At 43.6% G+C, this 14,302-nt stretch overlaps 1 protein-coding gene across 15 annotated transcripts in view; it reads left to right on the top strand.

Moving 5' to 3' along the window:
* PCBP3 (poly(rC) binding protein 3) overlaps positions 1 to 14,302 on the top strand; it is a 315,198-nt gene that overhangs the window by 35,188 nt on the left and 265,708 nt on the right. For all 15 annotated transcript variants that reach the window (XM_038748846.1, XM_038748847.1, XM_038748851.1 and 12 more), the window contains one exon: positions 8,665 to 8,719. The gene's annotated coding sequence lies outside the window, so the exon portion shown is untranslated. Of the gene's footprint in view, positions 1 to 8,664; positions 8,720 to 14,302 lie in introns of those variants that run through there.

Consider the following 14,302-nt stretch of genomic DNA (forward strand, 5'->3'; position numbering starts at 1 on the left):
AGGGGGAGACAGACAACAAAACAAAACATATTAACAAAATAAAATAAATGGAATAAATATGTACAAGTAAAATAAATAAATAGAGTGATAAATATGTACAAACATATATACATATATGCAGGTGCTGTGGGGAGGGGAAGGAGGTAAGGTGGGGGGGATGGGAAGGGGGAGATGGGGGAGAGGAAGGAGGGGGCTCAGTCTGGGAAGGCCTCCTAAAGCCTGTCCTTGTCCTGACTTTCCCACCACTATAGACAGCACCACTATCCTTCCTGTTTCACAAACCCATAACCTTGGCATTTTCCTTGACTCCTCTCTTATTCAACCCACATATTCAGTCTAGTCATTCATTCAGTCATATTTACTGAGCACTTACTGTGTGCAAAGCACTATACTAAGCACTCGAATGAATGAATCTTAAAGCAGGGAATCATTACCCTTTAATGTTCATGTAGTAGCAATTGCCTGGTAATGCATTAGGCTTAAATTCTTTCACCAACCCTTCCCATTTGTGTCTCCAAACACTCCAAAGAGTGTGAGGGTAGCCATTGGAAGTATCTGACCTAAGAATTTTAACCTAAGAGCAATTTTCTTAAGACTAGACCTTTCCACTTATTTAGTTCACATTTCAACTGTCTTATGAGGAAGAGTAATTAACTGAAAAAGAAACTGAGGCAGGTGGTATTTGCAAAAGTTTAAACTGCATCAGGCAAGCACAGCTTAGTGGATAAGAACACAGAACTGGGCGTCAGAAGGATTCTCTGGGCCTCAGTTACCTCATCTGTAAATTGGGGATTTAGACTGTGAGCCCCATTTAAGCCTGATTAGCTTGTGTCTACCCCAGAGCCTAGATCAGTGCTTGATATGTAGTAAGCGCTTAGCAAATGCCGTGATTGATAAAGTGCTCAATAAATACCACTGGATGCAGCATGAGAGGTTTTAGTTCTGGACTGAATGTGGGGAGAGGGAGGTTTCCTGGAGCAGCTTGAAGATCCGCACTATGAAACTCACCTTGTCCCCACCTCTCCCTTCCTGGGGCCACAAACATCGGCTTGCTTGGCACAGTCTTTTTGACTGTGAGCCCACTGTTGGGTAGGGACTGTCTCTATATGTTGCCAACTTGTACTTCCCTAGCGCTTAGTACAGTGCTCTGCACACAGTAAGTGCTCAATAAATATGATTTGATTGATCAATTGATTGCTCAGGGCTGCTCACTCATCCAGTAGGCCAGGGGGGTGAGACAGACAGATAGCCATTTGTAAATTGGCTGCTCCAGGTGACTGACTGTTTCACTCATCCTCCAAGGGCTAAGGGCCACTCATGGCATAGTAAGAAGCAGAATGGCTTCCGTAGGATGTGGGTTCTAATCCTGCCTCTGCCACTTGTCCGTTGTGTGATCTTGGGCAAGTCACTTCAGATCTCTGTGTCTGTTACCTCATCTGTAAAGTGGGGATCAAGATTATGAGCCCCATGAGAGACAAGGACTGTATCCAACCTGATTACCTTGTATCTACTCCAGTGCTTAGAACAGTGCTTGGCACATAGTAAGCACTTTTGTTGTTATTATTATTCTTTGTGCCTGTTACTTCATCTGTAAAATGGGGATTGAGACTATAAGCCCCCATGGGACTTCATCTGTAAAATGGGGATTGAGCCTATAAGCCCACATGGGTAAGGGACTCTGTCCAACCTGATTTGCTTGTATCCACCCCAGTGCTTAGTATAGTGTCTGGCACATAGTAAGTGCTTAACAAATGCCACAGTTATTATTATTTTATCTTTTTTCAGCAGTGCTGGTTGTGTGGTTATTGGCTTCCTCTTGACCTTTATTCCATTCAGTCTCCATGCTACCCCTCTTTGTCTCTGCCAACAAGACATCATGGTTTATCTGTAATTTATTATATAATAATACTGGCATTTATTAAGTGCTTACTATGTGCAAAGCTCTGTTCTAAGCGCTGGGGAGGTTACAAGGTGATCAGGTTGTTCCACAGGGGGGCTCACCGTCTTAACCCCCATTTTACAGATGAGGGAACTGAGGCACAGAGAAGTTAAGTGACTTGCCCCAAGTCACACAGTTGACAACTGGCGGAGCCGGGGTTTGAACCCGTGACCTCTTACTCCAAAGCCCGTGCTCTATCTGTAATTCATTTATTCATTTATATTAATAACTGTCTTCTCTTCTAGACTCTAAGCAGGTTGTGGGCAGGGCATGTATCTGTTATATTGCTATATTGTATTCTCCCAAGCACTTAGGACAGCCCTCGGCACACAGTTAAGCACTCAATAAATATCATTAACTTACTAGTTTAGTTAGTAGTAGTGATATGATCTGTGGAGTAGGGGCCGCTCAGATCTGGGGACTGTAGTTCATTCGGATGCCTTTCCTCCTGTGTCTGCCTCTGCTTCAACTTTATCAGTCAGGGAATAGGATTATTCCAGAGCAAGTCTGCAGCCCTCCTTCCTGCCTTAATCCGAGATGCCGTAATTGCTGGATTCTTGGCATTCCCGCCCATCCTCATGGAAGCTTTTGGTCTGACAAACCAGCCCAGGCTGGCTCACCTGACTCAGGAGCCCTACCCATTTATTGAAGTGTGTGACTCTCATCTACTTTTACCTGCTCCCATGGGCCCTGATCATCATCATCATCATCATCAATTGTATTTATTGAGCACTTACTGTGTGCAGAGCACTGTACTAAGCGCTTGGGAAGTACAAATTGGCAACATATAGAGACAGTCCCTACCCAACAGTGGGCTCACAGTCTAAAAGGGGGAGACAAAACCAAACATACTAACAAAATAAAATAAATAGAATAGATATGTAGAAGTAAAATAAATAAATAGACTAATAAATATGTACAAACATAGATACATATATACAGGTGCTGTGGGGAAGGGAAGGAGGTAAGTTGGGGGGGATGGAGAGGGGGACGAGGGGGAGAGGAAGGAAGGGGCTCAGTCTGGGAAGGCCTCCTGGAGGATCCCCAACAGTTGCTGCCTCGCCACTCCTGCTCTCTGCCAGTTTGGACAAATACTACCCATTTTTTAAAATGGTATTTGTAAGCACTTCCTATATGCCAGACATTTTACTAAGCACTGGGGTAGATACCAGCTAATCAAGTTGGATGCAGTTGATGTCCCACGTGGGGCTCACAGTCTTAATCCCCATTTTACAAATGAGGTAACTGTGGCCCAGAGAAGTAAAGTGACTTGCCCAAGGTCACACAGCGACAAGTGGCGGAGCTGGGATTAGAATCCAGGTCATTGTGATTCTCAGACCCGTGCTGTATCCCCTAAACAACCCGGCTTCTCATTTTCATATCCCTATCTTTGAGGAGGCGGTGTAGAAAAATTAGCCCTCAAAATGATGATGATGGTATTTGTTAAGCGCTTACTATGTGCGATGCACTGTTTTAAACCCTGGGCGGGGGGGATACAAAGTGATCAGGTTTTCCCATGTGGGGTTCACAGTCTTAATCCCCATTTGACAGATGAGGTAACTGAGGCACAGAGAAGTTAAGTGACTTGCCCAAAGTCAGACAGCTAACAAGTGGCAGAGCTGGGATTAGAACCCACGACCTCTGACTCCCAAGCCCGGGCTCTTTCCACTAAGCCACGCCTGAAGGCGGTCTTCCCAAAGCCCTGGAGGTATAATAATAATAATAATGATGGCATTTATTAAGCGCTTACTATGTTCAAAGCACTGTTCTAGCACTGGGGAGGTTACAAGGTGATCAGGTTGTCCCACTGGGGGCTCACAGTCTTCATCCCCATTTTACAGATGAGGTAACTGCGGCCCAGAGAAGTTAAGTGACTTGCCCGAAGTCACACAGCTGGCATCACAACACAGTGTTGTGTTCCTTGGGTCCCCCTGGCAAAACTTACTGGGCCCAGCCCTCTGTAAGCAGTGGTCTGGAGAGCTACTCTCTTGCCTGAGAGATGACTGTCTGAGCTAGTTTGTTTATTTTGCGGTGGTAATTAAGTTTTATTACTTGATGGTAATAGTCCAGAGCACACATATGGGTGTTCTGCAGACCTTCTGCTCCGAGGAGCCTGCAGGCCTCTCCAGGTAAATAAATCCTCATCGAAGTGGAGGGCGAAACTGCCACCTCATCTGCAGACCGGGGAGTGCTCACGGGAAACGGCCAAGAGAGCATCAGTAATTCTGTTTTTGTCCTCAGATTACCCCGGTGGTTTTACCACCACCAGTTTCATTAGTGAAAGCTGGTAGGTGGTGGGTGTGTAGCAGGGTGGCGGGGAGGGAGGGAGTGTGTGGCAAGGGGAGAACAATTCCCAAAGTCAGAGTGAGGCCAATTCCTCACGGTACACGGGACTGGAAGGGTGCTTTCCCTGTCTTGGATCAGTCAGCCAGTCAATTACTGAGCGCTTACTGTGTGCAGAGCACTATACTGAGCGCTTGGGAGAGTGCAGGGTCTAGTGAAAAGAGCACCGGCCTGAGAGGCAGAGGAGCTGAGCCCCCTTTTTCCTCTCCCCCTCCCCATCCCCTTCGCCCTACCTCCTTCCCCTCCCTACAGCACCTGTATATATTTTTGTACAGATTTATTACTCTTACTTGTACACATTTACCATTCTATTTATTTTGTTAATGATGTGCATCTAGCTTTACTTCTATTTATTCTGATGACTTGACACCTGTCAATCAATCAGTCGTATTTATTGAGCGCTTACTGTGTGCAGAGCACTGTGCTAAGCGCTTGGGAAGTACAAGTTGGCAACGTGTAGAGACGATCCCTACCCAACAGTGGGCTCACCTGTCCACATGTTTTGTCGTCTGTCTCCCCCTTCTAGACTGTGAGCCCGTTGTTGGGTAGGGACCGTCTCTATATATTGCCGACTTGTCCTCCCCAAGTGCTTAGTACAGTGCTCTGCACACAGTAAGCGCTCAATAAATACGATTGAATGAATGAATGAATGAATGAATGAATAATCCCAGCTCTGCCACTTGTCTGCTGGGTCATCTTGGGCAAATCACTTTACTTCTCTGTGCCTCAGTTAGTTCATGTATAAAATGGGGATTAGGGCTGTGAGCCCCATGTAGGACAGGGACTATGTCCAACCTGATTAGCTTGTCTACACCAGTGCTTAGTCCAGCTCCTGGCACATAGTAAGCACTTAACAAATATCATAAAAAAACAAACAAACTGGAGGATGGGAGAGAACCAGTATTGAATCCCCACTGTGCAGATGAGGAAACTGAGGCACTGAGCGCTTAAGCGACTTTCCTAAGGTCTCTCAGCAGACAGCTGGCAGAGCAGGGATTAGAACCCATGTTTTTTGACTCTGAGGCCCATGCTCTTTCTATTAGGCTGCACTGCTGCTCCAAACTTTACCGATTGAAATCAGTGATATTTATTGAACTGTACTAGGTTCTTGGGAGAGTACCTTACAGCAGAGTTGGTCGGCATGTTTCCTACCCTCCAAGGACTCACAGTCTAGAAGGGGAAACACGTGAACATAAATAAATTCAGGTTATGTTTGTAAATATTGCGGGATTTAGAGTGGGGTGAATATCACGTGTCTAAAGGCTCAAATTGTGAAATCCCCTGGGAATGCTTTAACCAAGGAAACCTGTGCTGGGAAGTAGATAATCTGGCCTAGTGGGAAGTGCAGGGGGGTCAGAAATCAGAACACTCCGGTTCTGGCCAGTGGTAGAGCTAGAACCATCTGTGTGACCTTGGATAAGTCCTTTAACCTCTTGGTGTCTCAGTTTCCTCATATGTAGAATGGAAATAGGATACCTAATATCCCCACTTAGATTGTGAGCCCTGTGTGGGACTAGGACTGTGTTTGATTTGATTTGTCTTGTACCTGTCCAAGCACGTATCACGATGTTAGGCACGTAGAAGTTGTGTAATACATAATGTAATTATCATTTTTATCCCTGTTCTTCTAGCACAATTCTGGTCTTCAGTTCCTCATTTATTGTATTTTCCCAGGCATTTAAATACAGTTCATTGCATCCAGTAGATGCTCAATAAATACTATCACTGCTACTTTAGCCCATATCACTTGACGTAAGTAATCCTGAGTGTCTGTGTGCAGTAAGTACACATGAGATACCCTAATCAATCAGTAGTATTTGAGAGCCTACTGTTTACAGAGTAAAAAGTGTTTAAAGAAGCAACGTGGCTCAGTGGAAAGAGCCCAGGCTTTGGAGTCGGAGGTCACCTGTTCAAATCCTGGCTCCGCCAATTGCCTGCTGTGTGACCTTGGACAAGTCACTTAACTTCTCTGTGCCTCAGTTCCTTCATCTGTAAAATGGGGGTTAAGACTGTGAGCCCCCTGTGGGATAACCTGATCACCTTGTAACCTCCCAGCGCTCAGAACAGTGCTTTACACATAGTAAGCGCTTAAGAAATGCCATTATTATTATTATTGTGAGCCCCCCGTGGGATAACCTGATCACCTTGTAACCTCCCCAGTGCTTAGAACAGTGCTTTGCACATAGTAAGCGCTTAATAAATGCCATTATTATTATTATTATTATTGCAGAGTATTATACTAGGGAGAGTATGGTAGAATTCGTAGCCTTGACCCCTGCCCTCTGGGAGTTTATAATCTTGTTGCGGGGAGGGAGGGAAAATAGACAATAAAATGCAGGCAGCACAGCCTAGAGGATAGGGCACTAAAGACCCGGATTCTAGTCCCAGCTCCCCACACTTGCCTGCTGTTGGAATTTGGGCAAGTCACTTATTCGCTCTCTGCCTCAATTTCCTCATCTGTAAACTGGGGATAAAATATACCTGTTCACCCTTCCTCTTAGACTGAGTTCCCAATTTTAGCACCTAGAAGGTGCTTAATTCATACTTAATACATACCATCATTACTGTTACTTGATGAGGAAGTAATAAGAGTTTGCTGTGTGACCTTGGGCAAGTCACTTCACTGTAAATGACTTGAGAATTAAGACTGTGAGCCCAATGTAGGATAGTGACTGTTTCCAATCCAATTACCTTGCAACTACCCCAGTGCTTAGTACAGTGCTTGGCATATAGTAAGTGCTTAAGAAATACCACAGTTGTTATTATTATTAAGAATGTATCAGTATTCTTTAGAGGAAGTGTTTGAGTACCATGTGGCGGGTAGGTTTTAGAGTCAGGATTGAAACCTAGGTCCCCTGAATACCAGGCCTGTGCTCTTTCCACAAGGACACACTATTTGCTTTGACTTTGGGAGTAGTCATCTTTATCTTATTTAGGGGTTTTCAGTGTTTCATCTTGCCTGATGTGTTGGTTTGCCAGTCTCCTCTCCCTTCTGTTATACTTCGTGAGACACTCTAGGGTCAGGGACTGTGTCTAATTCATTAATTCAATCATATTTATTGAGTGCTTACTGTGTGCAGAGCACTGTTCTAAGCTCTTGGGGAGTGCAGTATACAATTAACATTCACATTCCATGCCCACAAAAAGCTTACAGTCTAGAGGGGGAGACAGACATTAATAGAAATAAATAAATTACAGCTATGTACATAAGTGCTGTGGGGCTAGGAGGGGGGATGAGTAAAGTGAGCAAGTCAGGGTGATGCAGAAGGGAGTGGGAGAAGAGGAAAGGATGACTTAGGGAAGGCCTCTTGGAGGAGACATGCCTTCAATAATAATAATAATAATGATAGCATTTGTTAAGCGCTTACTATGTGCAAAGCACTGTTCTAAGTGTTGTAGCACTGTTCTAAGCGCATAAGATTTGAAGGAGGGTAGAGTGACTGTCGGTTGGATTTGAGGAGGGATGGCATTCCAGGCCAGAAGCAGGACATGGGTTGGTCGCGAAATAGACAAGATCGAGGTGCAGTGAGAAGTTGGCATTAGAATTCCCACCAATGCATGATTTCCCAGTGCTCAATACTGGGCTTTGCACTCAGTAAGTGCTCAATAAATATCCCCACTTAGAGTCTTTGATTACGAGCCCTTCAAGGGGTAATTCCCACCTGTTTATTCTCTGCGGTCTAGTTCTGGGGGAGACAGTCACCTCCGTTACTGGAAGCTGCAGGAGCTGTGGCTGTTGTGGCTACGGAGGATCATGGAGTCTGAATCACGGGGAGCCTGCCATCCTCCAGCAGTCACAGCACTCTTCAGACTTTCATTTTTATTTCATGTATATTGGGTATCTGTCCTCATCTTTTATGCTATTTCAGTATTTGTTGTTTTACTGCTCCTGATGTGGCCATCTCCAGCCCCCTCCCCAAGCCTTTTTCATAGATTATGAGCCCCCCCAAGGGATATGATCAATCAATCAATCAATCGTATTTATTGAGCACTTACTGTGTGCAGAGCACTGTACTAAGCGCTTGGGAAGTACAAGTTGGCAACATATAATCAATAATCATATAGATCAATGTCTGGCAGTACTTTGCACACAGTGAGCACTCAATAAATATGATTGACTGATTGATTCCCACCTCCCAACACGTAGTACAGTGCACTGTGCACAGTAAGTGCTGAATAAATACTAGTACTATTACAACTCATGTTGAGTAAAACAGATTTGCTGTGTTTTCTAGTGGGTAACTTGTTTTAATGATATGGGGAGAAAGGTAACATCTCAGGAGGTGATATGATCAAGTTAACAATCTGAAGCTTCTGGCTTTACTGAGTGTATTCTCACCTCAGATGTACCATCACAACTTACATTTTTCTATCTTTTGCAGAACAGTTACAAGTCGTACCTACCCAAAGAGCAAGAGAGGTATCACACAGTCTCATGTAAGTGTTTCTTCCATTCCTTTGTGCTGTCACTGAAATGATGATAATTGTTCCTGACAGTATTTTTAAAGACCGATATCCTGTTTCAGACTTCCTTGTATACCTTTTATGACTTGTCTTGGGTCAACTGAACTAAATCAAAGAAAGATAGAAGTGCGTGAAATGCAAAAGTTTGTCACCCACCACATTAGCCAAAAGCTTTATCGACTTAAGAGATTTGCTTCAGTCGCTGCGTTATGGCGTGGGGATAATATGCAGAAGGTTTTCATTCCGGTTCTGTGGGGAAAGACGTCACACTTTGGTCCCTTTTCCTTTTAATTGTTTTGATTTCAGGTGATGATATGATCAACTAAGAGCTCGTTATGGGCAGGGAAAATGTCTGCTATTTCTGTTGAATTGTACTCCCTCGAGCACTTAGTATAGTGCTCTGCACATAGTAAGTGATCGATAAATACCATGGATTTATTGAGTGAGTGAGTGAAGGCCTATTGGCCAAGCTCGTTGTGGGCAGGGAATATGTTTGTTTATTGTTGTACTCTCCCAAGTGCTTAGCACAGTGCTGTGCACACTGTAAGCACTTAATAAAAACAGTTGACTGAACCCACATATTTGGTGAAAGGTTGTCCTACTGCGAAGATATACCCACTTTGAAACCATAACATTCCTTTCAATTTAGCAATGGCTCTCACTTCCCTGACTTCCAACAGTGGGAAACTGACATTGCTTATTTTAGTGCCCTGATAATTATTACTGTTCCATTTCATTTATTCACTGTTGTATTTATTGAGCGCTTACTGTGTGCAGAACACTGTACTAAGCGATTGGAAAGTACAATACAGCAACAGAGACAATCCCATTCAACCCTGACCATGCTCCCAACACATGACCTAGAAGACCAGCAAAAGCTGAAATGGATGAGATGTCAGGCGTTACATCAATTCCTCTGAAAACCAGGATTGATTTGTTAATCCACTTTGCGGAAGGAACTTTAAATGAAATTGAGTGGTGTTATGACACCTTTTTGGGATGTTTAAATTCAAGTTTGTTCATTGAGGAAGTCTATTTGAAAGCGCCTCTTTAACCAGTGGAAATCTTTTACTTGGACTTGGGGAAGTCATAATTATTGAGTGGTTTTGTTTATAAGAAGCTTTAAACCTAGAGAATTTATAGGTCATGTAAGAGTTTTGTGTCAGTACTTGGATTTTAAATGTCTGAACCAGTGGTGGCTAGCAACACTGTAAAAGCAACGATTTACAGAGAAAAGATGTGTGTACTGGAGGGGGGTAGGGAGAAGACAAGGTGAGAGAGGAATTTCTGTACCAGCCTATTCTGGTCTGCCTGTCAGTATTTGTATAACTGAAACCACTAGCTTGTTTCATAAGGAAAAGCAAAAGTCCCCAGCGGAAGATTGTCATTTTTGGATCCTCCCTGCAGAAAGTCTGATCCAAACAATAACCTGGGGCCGAAACTAAGCCATCCTGCCCTGGGTACTTTGTATTTTCTTAGTGGGGGAGGTATTCTACTTATTTGTTTCTCCTTGAAGAAAGGATCTGGTTTTGATAGATACACAGTCTGTTCATCTGCTGTTCAGCCTTATGGATCCTTCCTGTAGGGTTCTGGACCATGTGGTGTGCCGAAACTAAACTAATTTGCGGAGGATCTTTCCCTGCGGCTAGTGTGACATTGGAAGATCATAGTCTCTCCTCCCCAGGGCACTGCTATTTTGCACACATTTGCTTGGGCCTAAGTAGAAGAGGACAACCTTTTTTTAATGAAGTCAAACGCAAGAATATTTTGGTTTAGGAAAGCAGTGACTCTGGAAGGGATGGTTTGATTGGAGAGGTGGTCTTTCACAGTATGTGCCGGGGTGTTCAGAGTTTTGAGTCTCTAGACTCACGACTATAAACTAATTCTCCAGACTGTAACTTTGTTCTGTAGACTGTGAGCTCATTGTGGGCAGGCAACATGTCTACCAATTCTGTTATATTGGTACTGTTATATAGTTATATATATATTATATGTTATATATATGTTATATATATATATATATATATATATATATTCACTGTTATATAGTACTCTCCCAAGTGCTTAATAAGGGCTCAGTAAATACAATTGATTGATTGATTGTCTTTGTTTTTCTAAGTGCTGTAGCAAGCTACAGTATATGTCTTGAAGGGGAATTGAGGGTGTATTTCTCCAGTTCATTTGAGGCAGATCATAGCCTAGTGAGAAGAGCATAGGCTTGGGAGTCATAGGACCTGGGTTCTGGCTCTGCCATTTACCTGCTGTGTGATGTTGGGCAAGTCACTTAATTTCTCTGTTCCTCCATTTCATCATCCATAAAATATGGGTTCAGTACTTATCCTCCTTCCTACTTAGCAATTCCTACATAGTAAGCAGTGAATGTCTCTTCTCTCTTCTTTCTTCTTTGTCTTTCTTCTTCTTCTCCTCCTCCTCCTCCTGGGCAGTAAGATAGATAAGATTGAGGTACAGAGATTAGGTTGTCATTGAAGGAGCAAAATCTGTGGGCTGGGTTGAAATAGGAAATCAGAGAAGTAAAGTAGGTGGGGGCCAAGCTGATTGAGTTATTTAAAGCCGATGGCAAGGAATTTCTCTTTGAGGGGGAGGTGGATGAGCAGCCAGTGGAGATTCTTGAGGAGTGGGGAAACAGGGATCGAACAGTTTTTCAGAAAAATGATCTGGGCAGCCGAGTGAAGTGTGGAGTGAAGTGGGGAGAGACAGAAGGCAGGGAGGTCAGTGAGGAGGTTGATACAGTAGTCAATGTGGGCTGTAATGAGTGCTTGGAACAGCATAGTAACAATTTGGATGGAGAGAAAATGGTGGATTTTAGCAATGTTATGAAGGCAGGACCGACATAATTTAGTAACAGATGGAGTATGTGGGTTAAATGTGAGAGAGAAGTCAAGGGTAATGCCAAGGATAATGGGCTTTGTGAGGCAGGGAGGATAGTGGAGTTGTCTACAGTAATGGGAAGGGTTTGGTTTGGGAAGATGAGATTTGTTATGTACATGTTAAGTTTGAGGTGTCAACGGGCTATCCAAGGAGAGATGTCCTGAAGGCAGGAGGAATTGCAAGATTGCAGATAAGGCAGAGGCAGATTTGGGAATCATCCATGTAGAGATGGTATTGAGGTTATGGGAGCAAATTAGTCCTCCAAGGGAGTGGGTGTAGGTGGAGAATAGAAGGGGGAACAGAACTGAAGCTCGAGGGGCCTCCACTGTCAGAAGGTGAGAGACAGAGGAGGAGTCCACAAAAGGGACTGAAAAGGAGTGACCAGTGAGTTCGGAGAACCAGGAGAGGATAGTGTCAGCGAAGCCAAGGTTAGTAGCATTAATTGATTTCTTACCTTGGGCACAGCTATTTGCTGTGTTCCAAAGACATGAAAAAAAAAATCCTGGACCCTGCTCTGGAGCAGCCGGACATAATATAATTTGATTTTTCCGAAGGTCTTTGACAGAGTTCCTCACACAGAAGCTTTTACAAAAAGGAATTGAAGATAATGTTCTGTCATGGATAGAAAACCAAATAAAGGAAAGGAAAGAAAAGCTAGGGATAATAACTACTTCTCAGGATATGGAAGTGTAAATATGAGGTCCCACAAGGATCTGTGCTAGGACTAGTTTTCTTTAACATATTCATAAGTGATCTGGAAGAGGGAATTCTCAGGGAAATTGAAAGTTTGCAGTTGGTAACATTAAGGCCTTTGGGTTGGTGGAATATCATGAAGGAAATTGCAGGAAAACCTCAAGCTTGAGGGAGAAGGCTGAAAATTAGCAGGTGGGAAAGGAGAAGGACAAATAATCCAAAAGACAATTTTATGATCACGGGTTCTGAGCTGTCGGTTGTGATATGGGAATGCTTCAGCCATCCATAAGCCATTGAGCCAATGTGTGGCAATAGCTAAAGGGCATCAAGCAATTGATGGCATTTATTGAGCACTACTGATGACTAAACACTGAACAAAGTGTTTGGGGGAATACAGAAGTTACAAGATACACATTCCTCATACTGAAGGAGAATACATTATGTTGGAGGGAGACAGGCAATTATAGATAGTAAACGTTGGAGGAAGAACAGGTGTGACACAAGGAAGTACTACAAATATATCAAGCTCTTAGAACAGTGCTCTGCACAGAGTAAGTACTCAATAAACGCCATTCATTTGCTATCAAGGTGCTATCAAGCTGTTAAGCAAATAAATTTACTGATTAATATGTAAATAGTGTGGTATTTGTTCAGTGCTTACATTGTGTCAGGCACTGTACTAAGCACAAGGGAAGATGCGAGCTAATTAGGTTGGACACAGTGTCCATCCCACATGTCTCAATCTCCATTTTACGGATGAGGGTGAAGTGAAGTGACTTATCCAAGGTCACACAGGGGACAAGTGGTGGAACCAAGATTAGAACCCAGATCCTCACGACTCCCAAGCCCGTGCTCTATTCATTAGGCCATGCTGCCTCTCTAAAGTATACGTATGTACACAAATGCTTAGGATAGAGTTAAATCAATCAATCAATCGTATTTATTGAGCGCTTACTATGTGCAGAGCACTGTACTAAGCGCTTGGGAAGTACAAATTGGCAACACATAGAGACAGTCCCTACCCAACAGTGGGCTCACAGTCTAAAAAGGGGAGACAGAGAACAGAACCAAACATACCAACAAAATAAAATAAATAGGATAGAAATGTACAAATAAAATAAATAAATAAATAAATAAATAAATAAATAGAGTAATAAATATGTACAACCATATATACATATATACAGGTGCTGTGGGGAAGGGAAGGAGGTTAGATGGGGGGATGGAGAGGGAGATGAGGGGGAGAGGAAGGAAGGGGCTCAGTCTGGGAAGGCCTCCTGGAGGAGGTGAGCTCTCAGCAGGGCCACGCAACTCTCAGCAGTTAAAGCACGCAAGTGGTAAGTGTGGATGTTGCTCCGACGCAAATGACATATTTTTGATTATTTGGGTAAGACTTACTGGAGGAGGTGGGGTTTTTGGGTTTTTAACTTGTACTTCCCAAGCGCTTAGTACAGTGCTCTGCACACAGTAAGCGCTCAATAAATATGATTGATTGATTGATTGATTTTAGGAGGGCTTTAAAGGCTGAGACAGCTGGCTTCTAGTGGATTTGGTGGGAGAGGGAGCTCCAGGCAGGGAGAAGAGGGTGAGCAAGAAGGAAGCAGACCAGAGCGAGTCATGACAAAGGTACGGTTAAACTGTAAGCTCGTTGTGAGCAGGTTATGTGTCTGTTCGTTTATTTTGTACTCTCCCAAGCGCTTAGTACAGTGCTCTGCACACAGTGAATGCTCAACAAATACAATTGAAAGAATGAATGAAGGTGAGGTTGGATTGAAACAGCATGGCTCAGTGGAAAGAGCACGGTCTTTGGAGTCAGAGGTTATGAGTTCAAATCCCGGCTCCGCCAATTGTCAGCTGTATGACTTTGGGCAAGTCACTTCTCTGTGCCTGTTACCTCATCTGTAAAATGGGGCTTAAGACTGTAAGCCCCACATGGGACAACCTGATCACCTTGTAACCTCCCCAGCGCTTAGA

The sequence above is a fragment of the Tachyglossus aculeatus genome, chromosome 7 (genome assembly GCF_015852505.1).
Source record: "Tachyglossus aculeatus isolate mTacAcu1 chromosome 7, mTacAcu1.pri, whole genome shotgun sequence".
Lineage (NCBI taxonomy): Eukaryota > Metazoa > Chordata > Mammalia > Monotremata > Tachyglossidae > Tachyglossus > Tachyglossus aculeatus.